Below are 19,051 nucleotides of genomic sequence, written 5' to 3' on the forward strand. Positions count from 1 at the left end.
AGCACATTGTGAAAAATTGTTTTTACGGACAGGCACAGTCACCAAAACATTTACTAGACTGGAAATTCAACAAAGCAGACTTAACACTGCAATTAATTAGATCTTAAAATTTGTCTTTTTTTTCTGACTTTCCTTTGCAGACAACCTCCAGTAGTTGTTTTGGCATTGCTGGAGTTCTCATGTTTTTCCCTTTGTTTTAGGAATTGTAACATCACATCCCACCTCCCAGTCTCACCGAAACATCTTCCTCTGAAATTGCTTCTACTTCCTCACCCATTTGATTTAATTTAAAACAAAAAAAAACAAACACAACCAAACAACAGAAATATATAGTGTGATTTAGATGACTGATGAGAAGGGTCAAGGAAAAGGGCTGATGATATCTCTTTTTATTTTTTTTTTAATAAGGTTGTCAAAGGAGAAAGACAATAGAATAATGAGTAGTAAAACTTCACCTCTGTGGTTTGTTTGGAAATGAAGTATTTTCTCTCATCAGAAATCAAAAGTGGCTATTAATACAAATATGAAATGCTTTACAAGAATAACTCCTAAATTGCTGTTTCTAATGCTGTGTTTGATGTGCAGTTATATCACTGCCTGTGTAGTCTATAGTAGAGAAAACTCTCTTGAAACATGTGAAGGTAGGTCAGATGGAAGCCAAAAAGCGCATTCTCTTATTGTTCCTGGAACATATTGAGGAGGCTGTTTAATGGGGCATTGACTGCACAGCCCAGACTAGAAAGTAGTTCAGACAAAATAATGTGTGCTGCATTGACCATGATACTACCAACACAAAAAGTGTTGTGTTATGAAGGAATCCAGTGTGAAAATTTTAAAGGCCCAGGGACACTGACTTTTTAAGCAAACTAACACCAAGTTATAAATCTAAACCAGAAATTGTTCTTAAAAGACACTAGTTGTTAACTGTTGTTGTCAGCATCAAGATAACTACAGTATGACAGCTGTAGCTAATGATTTGGAGGAGTCTAGGAGCAAACTACTCTCAGTAGTTTTTTGGGCAAGGGGAAAAAATTTTTGTTGTTAATGAGCTCCTATAGCAAATGACACAAACATTACACAGAGAGAAAGTCTAACTTAATGAATTAGTCAAACCCAGAAGAGTCACATAAAGAGCACAATAATTTGTTGATGTAACACTGGGACAATCAGCCTGTATTGTACTGTGACTTATGGGGAGAAATGCCCCACTTCTGCTGAGGTGTTCCTGTGTTATTGGTTCAGCAGGAGCTCAGATCTTTTCTCTCTTTCAGGTTATTCACAATGTCTTGCCTCACTGATCAGGATGGACCATGCATGAACTGGACGTTAGATGTCCCAGCCCTTGATCCTCCTAAGCAGTGCTTGCAGCTGAACTGGAGGCAACAGCTTCCAACTGTATGCAGCTGCATGCCAGCCATAGAGGTTGCTAAACTTAAGTACATGCATGATGTATACATAATTTTGATATCCGGAAGCCTCAACAGTTAGTTACCTATCAGATTCAGACTCTGACAGCCAACGATGAACCAAACACAGGATTTTAAAGCTCTAATTTTAGACTTGCATGCCTGGTATTTTTGTGAATCAATTTAGAAAGATAGTTAAGTGTCTCTTTTCCAAGTCCCTCTCATATGTCAGGTCTTCTCGATATGTCTGATCACTCTTGCACTCCCTCTGCAGGGCTTGTAGCAGTGGCAGGCCCCAGAGCTGTGTGTGCTTACCAGTACAGCTAAGGAAGACAGGAGGATCCATGCGCTTGAAGGTACTCTTTGTCTGGAAATAATTCCTTTATTGTCCCCTCTTCCTATATAGCAGCTTTTTCTTCTCTTTTCTGTTTACTGAAGTGAGGTAACTAGAGTCTGCTCTGAATTTGTAATCCACGTGGCAGCTACAGCAGCTAGGAGTCTTTGTCTTTTCAGGAATGGGGGCAAAGAGATATCTGGAAATATTGTTGGAAATTTTCTTCATCTTACCAAGTAGTCTTTTATATTTCCAGCTTTACTACTCCTTCATTTTTTCTGCTTTTCTAAAACATTCTTGGACAGTGCTTGCTGCACTGAGGTTCATTATTATGTGTTTATTGCTATGGTGCTGTAAATAGCTCCTCCTCCGTATTCAGCTTATGCTCTCAGCCTACATCTTTCAGTCATTTGGTTACAAGCAGTATTTAAAGTACATCTAAGATTGTTTTTCTGTTGTTTATGCAGACATTAGAAGCTCATGGTGTTTCAGCTACTGGAGCATTGTGAACCTTTTCCACCTGTTGCAAGCAGATCCTTAGTGTCAACTTTACCTAACCCTGCTGATTGTTCCCTGCTTATAGGATATGAGGCAAATCCTGAAAGCGGTAGAACAGAGCATGAGACTGCATGAGACCCTTACTGAACTCTGCAAACAGCAATCAGAAATGTAACCTAAGGACCAGTAAGTGAAGGTGACAAGCAGATGCTGGAAAAGGAAGTGAAAGAGATGAACCATGTGAATGATCGCAACGTTAAAAAGAATGTCCTCTTTTCCACAAACTCTTAAAGTACGTGTTAGTCTGAATGAGTAACTTGGTAAAGAAATAGACAGAATTTAGATGTAATAAATATTTATAAATGCCACACTATTGTTATTTCTTTATCTAGCCTCCAAACGATGTAGTAGGCATCTGACACATACAGTTGTAACACTGTGGTTCTCAGAAGTAACTGGCAAAATGATATATACATTTTTACTTCTGTCTTTTACAAATAAATGTAAACCAGCTGCAAGGGCATTTAATAACTGAGTTTATAGGTGTTTATGCTTAACAAAACAATACACTTCCTCTGTGTGACTATTAACTTTATTCATTATGCCTGACAGTGAATCATGCCGTACAGCAAAGGGTTAGGTTATGCCAGTCTTCTATGTTTACATAAAGTTCTGGCAGCTATTTTAGAAGACTGCCTGCTCTGAACTTTTTTACCCTGGAGTTATAGATTGACAGCAGGGTAAAAAGAGACTCCTATGGTGAAAATATCCACATAGATAGACCTGTTTCCTGAACCTCATTCTGTCTGCTCATTTTTTATTCTAATTAATTCATCAATTAATTCCCAGCAGTGTCTCAGCATTTCATGCATAAGACTCAGCTAGTGCATCAGTGGTCTGAAGCTAAACACCTGAAGATGGCAGCTTGAGGAAAATAGTGATTTTCAATGTCAGGAATTTGTTTAATTCACCATTAACTTCATAACCATTCCTTCCTTATCAGCATGGGACCACAAGATGCTTGTCTGTTCTAGGCAGTCAGAAAAAGCAAGTGAGTAAATTCATAGGAGCAGCTTGCTCCCTAAGTAGGCAGGAGGAAAGAAGATCAGAGGACTCCACATGTGGGTAACAGTACAGCCCCTTTCTTCCACAGACCTTTCTCATGAGTGCAAAGCAGAAAGAATGGGGTATACCAGCTGCATGATGCACCCAAGCATGGGAATTCTGCAAAGGATGACCTCTACTTCTAGCACTTCACAGCACCCTTCCTTGACATAATGTAGCTCACCTACACCTATAGTGATAACAATCATCAGGGACAACATGCTAACATTTATTTTTCTGGGTGTTTTCATAATATCTGTAGGGATATTATACAAGGAGAACTTGCTGTACAGAAAAAAGAAAACAGAAAAAAATCCTCATGGGCAAAGAAGCAAAGGAACTGCTGCACACATTAAATAAGAAATAAGATGGAGATGCATTTGTCAAAGAATAAAAGTACAGCTGGGAACTCTGACTTCTCTTAGACAATGTCTGTGCCATTAAATAAAGAAATGATAACAATCATTTGATTGTGCACCTAACTGCATGAAGGACAGCAACAAATCGTATGACCTATAGAGAAAACCCTGTCAATAAAAAAAAAAAAAAAGATTTTTTTACAGAGACCTTTCCTTATGAAGTCATTCATTGTGTATGCATTACTGTGTTTCATAAAGTTCAACCATCCACATTATTTTTTGCAAATAATCTTTTACAGAGTTTGAATAACAAGAGTTCAAGTGTGATTCCTCACCACCCACATGTAAATCCTCATCTATACAAACTAAGTGGAAGGAAAAATCAAATCCAAAGAAGTGGGAAATCTTGAATTTTACCACTGGATCTGCACACTGAGTTCTAGAAAAGATTTTCCTCTGATGCCATGGTGTATATAGACCCTGATTCTGTTCATGAAGCACTATAAAATAGCCTGTAAAGAACCTTTGTGAATGATTCAACTCTAAAAGTACGCATAGTCTGGGTTAATGACTTTGAAGTTACAGGATGGCAGTGACATAATTAAGATTCAGTGCAAGCCACTATAAAATCTTGTCCTAAATAGCACCACCAGGAGCAAACACAAAAAAAAAAAAAAAAAATCCAAATTGATCTCCAGAAAAGAGTATGCACAGTAATGTGACAGTGATAGCAGAATTTTCATAGCCCTATCACACTGGTGGTATAATAAATCCAGTATTTAATCTGTGGTTTTTCAAAGAAAAATGTGAGAAATCCAGAGAAGGATTATTCTTCCCCTAGGAAAAAATATCTTCACAATGCAAACCAGATCTCTCTTCTGAAGTTTAGGGGTCATGCTTCATCTTTTAAGGCAAAGAAAGTTTGATCATACAATCTTTCTAATGAGCTAGGGAAACTACAGAAGTTCTCATTATCTATTAAAATGGATAATTATTCTTTGAATTCCACTGAGCCTGGTAGCGTCTTGTGGCAGTGAATTCTACAGATTCATTTTATATTGGCTTACTCTACTTTTTAATAAAATCAGACAATAAATAAGGAAATAATACTCCTCATGTAAGAGTGTTAAGAAAAATCTAAGGGTTAACCCTGAAAACTCATTAACTTGGCTGCTATTCAGAAGAGAACAATTAAAGACAGGACAGATTAAAGAGAGGAAAAAAACATTCCTGAATGTTGATTATGATCTTTAGCTATCAGTTCCCTTTAAATAATTGTCAACATATTTATAAATATTTAGATACTTTTCTGTGTTTTCTAGATTGAAAGGGATTTCTGCTTCTAGTTTGTGTCTTTATTGCCATTAGGTCTTCCTTTTCTAATAAATTCTCATTCACAAAATGCTTAATGTATCAAATTGACCATATGCATTTCCAAGTAAATATGCCTTGTTACTTCCACTGAGTAGAGCATCTCAGACTTTCTCAGTGGGTGTTTTAACTTCTTTAAGCAACCCTGCCTGTGACAACCTCCCTCACCTCTGCATTTTTTTGTTCCTTGTCCTACTAAATAATCAATCTCTGCATAAAGGTTTAGCACCAAACCACTAAGTTCAAAATAGAATGAACAACAGATCAATAAAACATGAAGTTTTCTCCCACTTTCAGATTTAAAAAAACAGTTATTTCAATAACTAACCTTGCAGCCAATATTATTACATTGCTGTTTCTAAGGTCAGAAAGGTTTCTAGATTGTGAAAGATACAACAGTTCAGTCTTGGTAATAAATGAGAAGATTTAAGTCCCACAAGATTGACACTTCTACTGAGTAGCAAACTTCTCCCACAGAGTCTGATTTCCTCTCACACTGCACAAGGGAAAAAATGAGAAGCACTGACTAAATTGGCACACTCCCTAATTTAAACTACAGGAACAAACGTCATGTATGAAGCAGCTTTTCCACAGCATTAATTTCCCACAACAGATACATATGTCTCAGCAGATAATCCTGCATCTTCTCCCTTCAAACTGGGGATATTCATCATTGGCAGCAGTGCCTCAAACCTTGGCATAGACAAAATTCACAGAGAAAACGTGTCCCCATTGAGATGATCTACACTTCTTCCAAAAGCATCAGAAAGGTCATCAATTTGTATAATAAAGGCTAACTACTGGTACTTCGGAAATAGGGAGATTTAAGAATCAGTCCCATACTACAAGGCTGCTTTTTCATTAAGAAACAGTGGGATCAAGCACGTACCTGAGCATGGTGAACTTAGGATCCCTGTTCTTATACCTTGTATTGCTGGGCTGTCTGGAGCCAAGAAAAAAAATCCTGAGAAGAAAAACAAAACATTGTGCTTAGGAAGAGCTGACCTAAGGATACCTTCAAGTAGACAAGGGAAACTGTTCCTAACTCCAAAATTTAAGTCTCCACATGTTCTAAAAACATGTTAAAGCTCTACATCTCCAGGGTGCTGTTGACCACACGGAAAATCAATACTGACCAGCCTGCACAAGCAGATGCAGTGGTCAGCAATGTGAATAGTTACCAGATTCGATCTTCAGAACAAGCTTATGTTAACATAAGCCCATCCATATCTGTAGTTCATGTAATTACAGATCCCACAAACGCAAGTATTAACATCTGTAAGCTGTTCAGTAACTGTCCAAGAGTAGGCTTGCGCAGAAGCTAAGCACCTTCACCAGTTACTGTAGGATCACGGATGGTAAAATTTGCCCAGTTTCCCTAGTAGTAAAAGTCCAATTGCAATGCTTATCATCTGCTTCACAGGGGGTCATGAAGATAAATCTATGAATATTCGATAGCTGCAAATGGAAATAGCTGTATCTATCTCTGCATGGTATCATTACTATATTCCCTCAGTGGTGTGAGAAGCATCACTATAACAATTTGCATCCAAAGGAAAAATCCCTTTTTGAAGATTTACTTGCATTCCAGAAGATGAATTCCCTCTCAGAAAAATCAACAAAAAACAACAGAGCTGCTGAGCACACCTTTGCACAAGGCTGAACTTCTTCTCTTCTGAGGCTTTTTTATTTTTTTTTTTTTTTACTTTATTTTTGGCTGTACAGAGGGCTCAATCTGTGGGATGGGTCCTCTTTTCATTCTCATTTATAAAGTCTTACTGACAACAATAGATTTGAAAATTCATGAAAACAGTCCTCTTACCATGAATAACTTTGTCCTTTGAACTACTTTTTCTCTTCATATTTTTCCCCATTCCAACTAATTTTGAAGCCCACCTTCTCATCATGTGGTATTGTAAGGTTATTCTCAGTTCTTTTCAGTCAAACATAGTGGCAATTTCTTCTTTTTTAAAAATAATTTTTGTAAACAGTGAAACAAATGATTTCCTGCTACTTCAGCCCAGGCAATACCCAGTGTAAACTAGATACATATACAGGCTTTGGACCAGTGACTGAATGAGAGCTGTATGCACAAATTGCCAAGGTCCTTATGCCAGTTTACCTGGTTGCATTAAGTAGAGTTCCTATATAACCCACTGGAGCAAGAGTTTTGGCCATCCCAGTATCCCACACACTCTGGAGACATTCCCTGGCCATGTTTCACGGTTCATACCACCTGCAAATGGGGACTGGGGTAGCTTTAAACGACAGTACATACCTACACTCTTCCCTGGCCCAACCCAGACTAAGCTGCTGTTCTTTACTTCAGAATAAAAGCTGGACTCAGCGAAACCTCTCCTTTATACCACCATTAATTGCTTCTACATTTTTCAGCATCTGCTAAAAAAATTCTCACCCAGCTGTACTGTTACTTCTCTGCTGAAATCATCTGAACTATTTCAGCAGAGGCTGACAACTGAACAGGGATTTCCCTTACAAAGATAGGCCACAGCTGTAGGTATAGCATCACAGCATCAGAGAATTGACATGGGAATAATTTAAGCACTGAGACTAACACGCATCATCCACTAAAGATGAGTAAATGAGGGTTTGTCTGATTTCTTTCTTACGTGTATGGTTCTTCTGTGAATGAGAGACTGGTAATCTCATAGCCTAGGCAAAAGATTTGACCCTGCTCAAGGAGAGGTACTAGGTGAAGATAAGAAGTGAAATACATACATTGCTCCAACCACTAGTGATACAGACTACTTAGATGATCACTCTCAAAGATTATGATTCCCCCAGAGTTCCCACTCATAGTCCTGGAGGCTTTCTACACTCAGCATAGCTCCCAGGGAGTTAGCTCCACAGAAACTGGCCTTGCACAGGTTACCTCTGTCTCTGAATCTTCTAAGCTTTTTACTGTGTGACTTTAATGCTATTTTAAAAGGAGTATTTTACAGCTTGTATATTTGTCTCAATAGATAAGCCCATCTGCCTCGCACCTTTCAGCCTTGGCCTCCTGTTCTTCAGGACTCCCTCCTTTCTCTCCCATTTTCCAGTCTCAGTCTCCCAAGGTCAAAACTTGTCCAGCAAGTGCAATCAGGTGCCAGCTGTTCTCCAAGCTTCATCACCTTTTTCTCTCTCCTTATCTAACAGTATTGTACCCAAATACAATATTTACCATTGCTTATTTTTGTTCTCCTGCTAAATCCTGCCTTCTCCCCTGTCACATTTCATAGCTTTGGTTTTGAAGAATTTGATTCCTACTACAACAGAAACGCATGTACTAATTAATTACTTAGCCTTAAATGCATTACATCTTCTAAAGATGAATGAGATATTTTTTCCAGTTCAAAAATATACACTGTAAAAGACTGACAAAACTTCTCAAAATTCTTGGCTAATAATCTCAGTTCATCTTTTGGGAGAAACTAGCTGTTAATTTCCCTTCTGTGTGCATCTCTTTCTATCTTTCTATATACTGTAGATGCTTATATCATGTTCATCAGTATGCTTACATTGCTATGCAATTTTGTAATTATAGTTGGCATAGATATCACCATCTTCCCACTATATGACATTTTCTTCAATAGCTTAAAAAATTGTGAAATTTTAGCAATCCTAGGTGCTTTCAAGAGGTTACTTTTTTTTTCTCAGATTATTATTTAAACCACACACACATGCACACATGCATACTCATAAGCGCTAAAAAATATGGGATTTGGAGCAGGGAAGTGAAAACTTCTGACAAGTGATCTTTCCATTGGTGATGTTTCCTTTTCCATACTTTAACTCTTTATCTCAAATCTCCCAAATAGTGTACTTAAATCTTAGTAACTCAATCAACAGAGATTGCTTAAATTAAGGCCAATGCATTATTTGACAATTCCACCAAAACCAGGTATTGTGCAATCTAGCAGGGATTCCCTTCCAATTCTGGCTGCTCAAAAGTCAAGACCTGCCATTTTCTCAAAGAGAAGGTTTGAGAACATCTCTCTTGTGCTGGTAGTGTAACACTGTACCTGCCATTCCTGGGCAGAAGGAAGAAAGTGGTAAGTTCTCTACTATAATTTGGAAACATAGGAATCTGAGTAAGGCAGAAAGATGTGTGAACTGTAAGAAGAGAATGAGGGTGATTGTGGAAAATTTGAGAAAAAAAACAAAACCTGGGGATAAGAGAAAGCACTGGGGTCCCTGGTATCAGTTTGAGACAGAGAGGTGAAGGATGCAGGAAAGAGGATCATCACTGGTATCACCTCTGAACATTGCTAAGTCATTCTTGCACCATCACACTTTGGTCTGTGTAGAGCAGACATCAGTTACTGGAGGAAGACTGAAGAGCAGGATGGAGAGTTCACGACTGAAAAACCACAGCTTTTTAAGGCTGAATATTCCCACATATATTTCATATTAAATGGTTTGTCTAGTTAGGTCTGTTTCCCCTTTCCATTTTCTGCATTTCATCACACCAGTTCCCAAGCCCTAACCTGCCTGTACAACCATTTTACACTTCAATACGTTATTTTCAGAGACTGAACTTAGTGAAAGAACTAAGGAGGCTAGAGCCTCTGTTATCACCACCTGATACAAAGCATGTCTACTTGATGAGTGAAAAGTTGCATTGCATATCTTTCCCCACTTGAGGTGCATCCAGAATCACTGTTGATCTTCATGTTTCCTAAAGCATTTAAAAAAGATTTGACAACATCTTTGTATAGTAAAGACAGATCATATTTACTGAATGGATACCTATTCAATATTCATGCCTGCCCTCTTCTGCTGATGTGTGACGTTAGGTGTCATGTTGTTGCACTCTGAGGTATATCAAAACCCAGATCTCAGTATTGATCCCTGAATTCCCCTGGCCTGTGAATTTCAGAACAGCCTGGGATTAAAATGCTTTTCATTCACTAACAAGCCAAGGTCTTTACCCCATAACTCTTACATCACAGAGAGTGTATTCTGAGAAAAAATACACAGGGTTTAGTCTGAAATTCTCATTACTGACACTGTCAGGATTATGTTCAAATGGTGTTGGTTTATTTCAGTCAAGAACAGATTCGGTAGGTCAGGAACAGCTTTCCATCCAGTCCTACTCCCAGGAACAGTGGCTCTCCCTTCAGCCCCATGCCACATGGCAGCTGTCTCCTCCACTGCACAGCTCTGAGTCCTCCCCGGGACATGATCTGTCCCAGGGTAAAAAATAGCACGAGATTATGTAACAAAAAGACAGACTCACAATGTGCATGCACAAGAGGGCAAAATTAAGGTCATGCAGGCAGTTCTGTAATGATTTCTGATTGCTTAATTTCTCCTCAGCACCTACGCTGCTCCCATCAAAAGGCCCTATTCCCCCTCCCCCCAGCCTTCACTATTTTGTTTCCTCAGCTTCCTCCTTCTTACGTATCCCCTCCCATTTACAGAATCATGTTTCTGTCTCTGTTTCTATCTCTTGCCCCTATTTTGATACTTTCTTAAATATGGCTCTCACTCTCCCATTTCTCACTGCTGTTCGAACAAGCAGTTCACTGCCTGAGGCTGCTGTCTCCTGACAAATACAACTCCTTCCTCTCCACCCTGTCCTCATGTCTGACTCTACGTTCTCTCAAACTCTAAGACAAAATACTTTCAGATGTACAGAAGACTTTCTGATTTAATTTCCTCTCCAGACACAGAGGGGAATTATTTGAAAAATCCTGATTAGACATGATCTGAATCAACTGAGCCAATATAATGTACACATAGCAGTAACCATACTAACATTTATACAGAATATTTAGACATAAAAGTGCTTTACAAACACTAAGGGAATGATTTTTCAGAGGTCCTGTGCATTTATTGCTCAGTAGTTTTAGCACATTTTTGTAATTGCGCAATGGCTCTGAAAATGAGAACCCGTCTTATCAATGTTTTAGTATTGCTAAAAAAATCTTTCTACCTATCATTTCCAGTAGAAATATAAGGAGCACCACATGCATCAAGCCGGGGTATAGGACTGCTTTTTATGTTTGGACAGCAAAGACCTGGGTCTGTATACAGAGAAGTGCTCAGTTCTCAAGCTGATGCACTAGGTGTCTACATCCATAAAGTTTCATGAAATCTAGGTTTCTGGGGATGTAGTTTCTTAGATTTCTTCAACTTCTGTTTTTACAAGAGTCAAAAAAAGTCAAAACTGGTTGCTAGTTTTGAGCCTTACAGAGAGGAGAAGTAAGACAAACATGAAAACGAGTGTCTGCTTTTAGTCAATAATTCAATGGTTGGGATTGTGAAAGATCTCATTTATTCTATTTCATTTTGAGGTTTGACATCTAGCAGAGAGTATAATGACAACACTAAGATATTTAGTTTCAAAGGTGAAGAAACCAATTCCAAAGAAGTATCTAAACCTGGGTCTTTTAACATCATACAAGAGTGCTCCTAACTAGGTTAGACATTTTTGTATGTTGCTTTACATGAACAAAAAAGGCTGTTCCAGTTTACTTATATCAGGAAAGTAAACTGGAACAGGGAAGGGTTTCACACACTCATTTACAGAGGGAGACTCCCTTTTCCCTTTGCAATCTTGTGTAGAACTTTTTGCAATGCCCCAAGTTCTTCTCATAATTTCCCACTGATTGGCTTCAGCAGTGCTCAACTTATTTAATTGCCTTCCTGTTCTCCCCTTTTAAACATTAAGCTCTTCCTATACGTTGTGAAGAGCCTGCAGAGCCACCCCATTTTAGGCACTCATCCTTGTAATGCCTACAGCCCACATGGGTTTAGCCCTTGATGTCTAAGCAACGCCATAAACAGAAAATATCAAGGACTCAAAGTTCCTGTCTCCAAAAGTCACTTAAATGAAGTTAAGTGGCTACAACTCCAAAGTTCACTCAAGAGTTGGTGCAGTTCAGTCCACATAATATAGATTTATTTTATTCAACACCCATTCTCTGAAAAAAGGGCATATTCTCTTTAGTATTTAGAGGGAAAGGTTTTCAGATGAATGAGTCAGCGATTTATAAAGATTAATAACATCTGATAAAACATTCCAATCTAATCCTGGTCAGTTGATATGGGTAGCCCTGAGGCGGCTAACAGTAATTTTATACTTGCAGCTCTTGACTGTGATGATTTGGAAGTCCACTATCAGGAAACCTTGAGTGAAGTCACCTAAACTGTAGTTTTCACATCATTGATTTCCTACATCAAAAACCTTGGGAAGTAGTACAATTTCAAGTAATTACACAATTGCAGTTTCTGACATTTTGAGCCCAATGTAAAGCCTTATGTAGCATGAACATGTAGTGGTGCTGTGCATTCTCATAGGATATGTTAGAGATAATCACTCGATCCTCTCCTTTAAGTATGCCTGACTGGCTTTATGATTCAGCCCAGTGACCTTACTTTTTCTGAACGGTACATCAGGTTGAACGTGATATATAGAACTTGGTTGATATCTCCAAGGAACTTTGAATTTTTCCTTGATACAAGTATTTATAAGGGTGTTCAATAGCTTAAAAAATGAGTCTTTCCTTCCCCCCCCCCCCGCTGTCTCTTAGTTCAATTACTTTGTTTTTCAGACTTGCAAGAGATCCTAAGCCACAGCAACTTCCTTTGCAATTCCAGTAACTCCTGCTCAGAGAAGCAGATCTCACTGATGGGGCTCAAGCACCTTGTAAAAAAGAAAGAAAATTATCATAAAGCCCAGGTTGAAAGCTCTGATGGACAGCTTGTCACAGGAAGGACAGAATACTGCCAGTTTTGAGAAATGAGCCTAGACTACAAAAAGACTGATCAGTGCAGTAGTTCTTTATTTTGCTGGATGGTGCTAGGAATCCTGTTTGTTAAAAAAATCTTGGAAAAAGAAGGCAAAGCTGAAGACAGAGTATATGCATATATGACAGTTCATTCCTTTAATTTTGACAACAATTAACATCTTTGCATTGTTGTTTCTTATGTAGTCCTGTGTTTTTATGGGTGTGCATGCATATGCATGGATATGTATATTTTTAATATATATATACATGTTTAAGAAGGATTTTCAAAAATGAAAAACAGCTCTGAAGTTCTTATATAAATTCCCATTCTTTGAGGATCTTATGGGAAATTTTCATGCTTGGCAAATCCTTGGAAGAAGGTCTTTTTTTTGGTTTTCATAAGTAACTTAAAATTATTTTGCAAGTAGAGCTAACACCAGAACTCAATTTGCCCAAATTCACCTTTCCTAGAATTAACAACCTACATGATCTAACACTGCACTCTACTCATGAAAATTTTCAGAATGAATATATGGTACTTTTACATAAATATAGTTTGCTTTACGTTCATGACAGTTTTATGGCTCCCTCTCTTATCTGAAATTGCCTCACCTCAGATTCATTTTGAAGCTGCTTTATTATGGCATTATGGCAATTTTCACCAACCATTTCAGTTTATCAAGATACTTTTAAATCTCCAGGAAGCTGATTAAAACCCCATCACCCTTTTGCTTTCTGGAAGTAGTCTGCACTTGTATCCCAACAATTTCCACGAGCAAGATGTCCATTTCAATGTAATGAAACTTTGGGATAAACAACAACATTACATTCCCCAGCATAACTGTCTCCAGCCTCAAAAGTTTGGGCTTTATTCTGGTTATAGCAAGAAGTTTGTCCTTTAATAGAAAGCAACACTGACAAAGAAATTAATTCTGACATTATGGTGCAAACCCAATACAACAATATATTTACCAAATTCAACAATGATTTCCCAGCACTGGACACTTTCAAGATTTGGCTGGAGAGCTTGCTGGGACATCTAGTCTAGGTCATGCTTGCCTGGTAATGTTGGACCAGATGATCCATGAGGTCCCTTACAACCTGGTATTCTATGATTCTGCGAATATACATGTATAATATGTGTACTATATATATACGTAAAAGAGTGCATATTTTTCTTCCTCAATGGTAGAAAATCAATTATTTCCTTGAAACACCTGACATTTCCAGTAACATCTTATGTAAAAGCTACTGTCTTTAAAAATACATTATTTCCTATCATACGCTATCAAATGTAATATAATAGTGGGGAAAATCCCCAGCAAAACAATCGTTGCCATAATTCACCACCAGTTTGTTAGCGACTTAACTGCTTTCAGCTTTGCCTTGGGCTATTAACTAACAAACCAACCATTAACTGCTAGTAATGACCATTTTTTCCCAGAGATTATTGCTTAATTGAGCTCCTGTGCTGCGTTGGTTATTTTCATGCCATCTCACAATGACTATGCATTACTGCATCTTCCTAGTATACCAAGCACCCACTGAAATAAACAAGATAAGTGTTGGAGAATTGGATCTTTCACTGTGTACACTATTTAAAATACATTACTTTAATGAACAGCTTTGATGTAGCAGACGTGCTTTTTCATTTTTCCTGTTCTCCAGAGCATATGCATCAAGTAGCTTAGATGCAGAATTAATGCATGCTGCTGTTCAGTAATGTATACATTGTCAAGGCGCTGTACTAGTAAGATGTGTTATATATTCATTTGGGTAAGACATATTTGATTATTAGCATTCTGTTCTTCAGTAACAAGCCACATGTTCTGTCTGTTGCCATGGCAATAAATTAGGAAGGATAACCTGACTACTTATCAATTTTTATTAGTGCACTCATCCTACCTGCTTAACCCCTCAGTAACAGTAGCGTATTTAAACACCACTGATAAAATAAATGCAACTCTGGGGGTGGGTGTGAGATAAGATAACAGGGTGGGGAGGAAGCCAAGGTACTGTGGAGATGGGGGGAGAAATACTGACTTATAATGTGATGCTGATGTGATTCATTAATATTACAGGATCAAAAATGCAAATGTTTCTGAGGACCTTAGCACAGTGAGATGAGATGAAAATAAATGCAAAAACTTAAGATAGATAAAATGAAAAGTGCTTCCAAACTGCTGTGTTTCAAGCAGTATGCGTAAAAGTATATATTAAACTGTAATAAATGGAATCAAAACAGGTACTTGCCCAATGTTAAGAGCATCATATGCTACTAAAGATATCCTTTAAAGTAGAAGGCAATGAACTTATAAGAACATCAGCATGATTTTCTGTAAAATATTAAAATTATAATATTATTGGTCTGTGACCTTCATGACTACTGCTAACACCCTTTCAATTATTACCCATAGAAAAATCTATTCTGTAGTACTCAGAAATAAGAATAAGCTTCCCATTCTTCCAAGATCTTCCTGGGATCAAAAGAAAAGTTACAACAGATCTCATTTTGATCTAAAGATCTAACTCTTCCTACTGAGCTAAGCATCTTTAATCTGTGCTTCACTGTTGTAAGGCTGACTATTTAAATTCCAATATTAGCATTAATGTTATTGCTGGGTTTACACACACACATACACACACACAGAAAAAAAAAAAGGAAAGAAAGCTTTGCAAATCTTGTTTGCTTTAATGAAACACTGGATCTCACTGGTGTGAATGCAGCGTGTATATAGACAACAGAGCAGTGAAGCCTTGCCAGGGATCTCTTTGGGTGTGCTTTCTGTATGCATATCTGTCCTGGGTTCAGAAGTAACAGTCATTTTTCTCCTTTCTAGTAGCTGGTCCAGTGCTGTGTATTTGACTTTCAGCCTGGAAACAGTGCTGATAACACCGATGGTTTTAGTTGTTGCTAAGTCATGTTTACTCCGACCAAGGACTTTGTGAGTCTTATGCTCTGTCAGGGAGGAGGAGAAGCCAGGAGGAAGCAGAGACAGGACACCTGACCCAAACTAGCCAAAGAGGTATTTCATACCACAGCACATCATGCCCACTGTATAAACTGGGGACAGTTACCCTGAAGGTCTAGATCACTGCTTGGGTCAGGCTGGGTATCAGTTGGCAGGTGGTGAGTGGTTGTATTCTCTCCCCTTGTTATTTCCCTTACCATTATTATTATTAGTGGTAGCAGTAGTGGTTTGTGTTATACCTTAGTTACTGGACTGTTCTTATCTCAACCCGTGGGAGTTACATTCTTTTGATTCTCCTCCCCATCCCTCCAGTAGCAGGGGGAGGAAGCAGGGGGCGTGAGTGAGCGACTGCGTGGTTCTGGTTTGCAGGCTGGGCTTAAACCACAACAATATCCTTGCTGGGACAGCAAGCTCTGCTTTTGACTTCCAGGATGACCCCACCCATCTCCTCAGTCTTACTGTCATCCTTTCATTGTCCACAGTATCTGAGTTGTCAAATTCAACTGTACATCTGTGTACACTAACCATTATTAGGTTAGTGAAAGGTTGACAATTCAAACATTTTCCAAAGCCTTAGAAGAAAAGGAAATATTCAACACAAATAACTCCATACTTCAGCTGGGAAGTGTTAACGTTTTCCAAAGCACCTAAGTCCTTAACTTAAAAGGGTGTCAGCTCTCATCTTTTTAAGAGCCATGGGGGAATATGAAGAGAGTCTGATGGGTGCTAAATCTTGTCGCCTGGAGGAAGGAGCAGCTCTGGCATGCTAGAGGAGAAGCCCCATCTCCTAGGATTAAGAGGTTTCTCCAAGGGAGAGGAAGACCTTTTTCCTCATCCCTTCACTGGCAGCTGCTGTTCTTGTTGGGACAGATGAGGGGATGCCATGGGCAGGCTACATTTTTCTTTCCACCATGAGCTTGCTTCACTTACCTCAGTGAATAAAAAATACCTCCCAGGAGTGGCAATACTGCTGATGGGACAGGCATGATGTGGAAATCACACTGACAGGAAGGGTCTGCGACAGGGGCTAAAGAGGAGCCAGGACAGGGAGCAAGGGAGAGCCCAGGAGTTTGATGCAGGAATCACTGCTGGGAGAGGAGCAAGCAGATGTGGCATTTGAAGCAGCCTGAGCTTTAACAAAATAGGACATCTGGAAAGACTAACACCTCTTTTTTTATAACTCACCCCTACATAAACAGTCAAAGAAAGTTAAAGTAAATCACAGTTAAAATCAGTGCACATTTCAAAAGCATCTGAAGTCTTTTAATCTGGGGGCAAGTTGGACAAACTGGGGTTTAAGTTTCTTCCTAAAATGATGCAGTCTTCCACACCATTTAGGTACTTAAAAATACCGATTTATATAACCATAAGAATTGTGCACTTTCAATGATAGCAAGACAAAGTGTGTTTGACAAGTAGCCTCAGGGTCAGAATATTTTTCCCCACAACATTTTAAACGTTAAAAGAAGCTTGCGCCTTGTGAAGTAATTTGTTTTAGAAGGAATAGTTAAAGTTCTCTTTACAATCTACAGCAAGCTTCTAATCAGATATGCCAGATTTTTTCTCCACAATGCCAAACTACCAGCCAGACACCAGGTCAAGGCCAGCTGATAGCTCAGAAGTCTAAATATATAAAAGAAAAGTGTATCCACTGGTCATAAGCTCTGTGCATGTGAGTGTTTATGCATTCGGTAATAACAGGATTTGGTAAATCTAGCAGTGTTCTCACTGTGCCTCCTATTCTTTGCAAGATTCTCATCTTTCTGAAGGACAAACTTCAGATTGTCACTATGCTTTTCATACCTGAGATGTTAAGATGATCCATTTCATTTCCATAGCTGGAGATGTGTTTTCAGTGAAACCTGGCAGTGGCGCCCAATGTCAAAGTTCAGAATGAATGGATGGTTTACTTACCCTGTTCCACTCCAATCATGGTTTGTAAAGGAAACAAGGCTTTGCTATAAATGCCTTCTTATTGACAGATTTCCAGGGATGCTGTTTGTGCAGACCTCTTTGGAATGAATCCTGTGTGCAAACAGACCTTCTCCATTTGGAAGCTGAACAAATCCCAAGACTTGTTATCTCTCAAAAAGCTCAACCTTCCCTGTTGGTGCATCACTAGGAAGAAGAGTTCTAAAACTCTGTATCCACCCAGATTGTTTCCAATAAAATGTAACATTAGCGTGCATCTAAATAATATACCCAGGGGCATTCATGAATGTTAGGTTTTGAGCACAAATCTATTGTGAATAGCAGGTACCACTTTAACAACTCAAATTTTCACAATCTACACATTAAGTTATACTGATTGGACTAAAATGGGATTAGAACAGCAACAGAAGTTTATTCAAGCTACTGAGTCTTGGCATCACACTGGTGTCCAGTATGATGTTCTCATGGGTTTGTCACAGCCTGTGAGAAGGCACATAGCTCATCACAAGCTGGGATTCACATGCAAATCAAAGACATCACAAAAATAGATACCAGAATACCATTAGGTGTTGTAGAAGAGTTCTGTATCTATGTTCAATCAGGCAACAAATGCTTTTGATATCAGAATCTCAGACAAAGGACACAATACTGTAATCCTGAATATTGCAGGTAAGACTGTTTTGAAGACAAGTTCTTCAAAACTGGGAGAGGAAAGAACAATTTCTCTAAAAAAAAAAACAAACAATTTTCTGTCATCTTAAACTGACATCTGAGGATATAATTCATAAACCAAAATAACATTGATGCAGAGAAAAGTGAAGAAGCAATCACATAAAGGTATGACTGCAAAATAAATAAATATGGGCCATGCAGTGGCTCACCTATGCATGAATGAAAGAAGCAAAGCTTTATTTTGCTTCCCAGTCCCTGTTATTTTCAGACTGGGCAGTGCATTATAGTGGCTCTCTTTTTCGTATGAGTACAAGACCATGCAAAATGCGGACCTTCTCTCCCTGCTTCATTCCTACAGCTAGGAAAACAGTTCCTGTTGAAGGTATTGCTCTGGCACCATAGCAGATGACTCCTGCCTCAACAGTAAAAAATAAATCAGGCAAGCAGCTGTGAGTGACATTCTGTTCCAATCTCCTTCTGGGACCAACAAGCATTCCTAAGAAGGTAATAAAAGGACAATTTCTCTTTATATAAAAAAATAAAAAAAAAAATGCTGTGAAAAGTTTCAAAAGTGTATCATGTTTCTTGGTTTTCATCTTCTGTTTCCAGAATAATTCCACATTTGCTGAAGAGCTTAACTGAGCAAAATATATCCCTCTAATAG

The sequence above is a fragment of the Pezoporus wallicus genome, unplaced genomic scaffold, assembly GCF_028554395.1.
Source record: "Pezoporus wallicus isolate ANWC-B61680 ecotype Strahan unplaced genomic scaffold, APGP_CSIRO_Pwel_v1 contig_3817, whole genome shotgun sequence".
Taxonomy (NCBI): domain Eukaryota; kingdom Metazoa; phylum Chordata; class Aves; order Psittaciformes; family Psittacidae; genus Pezoporus; species Pezoporus wallicus.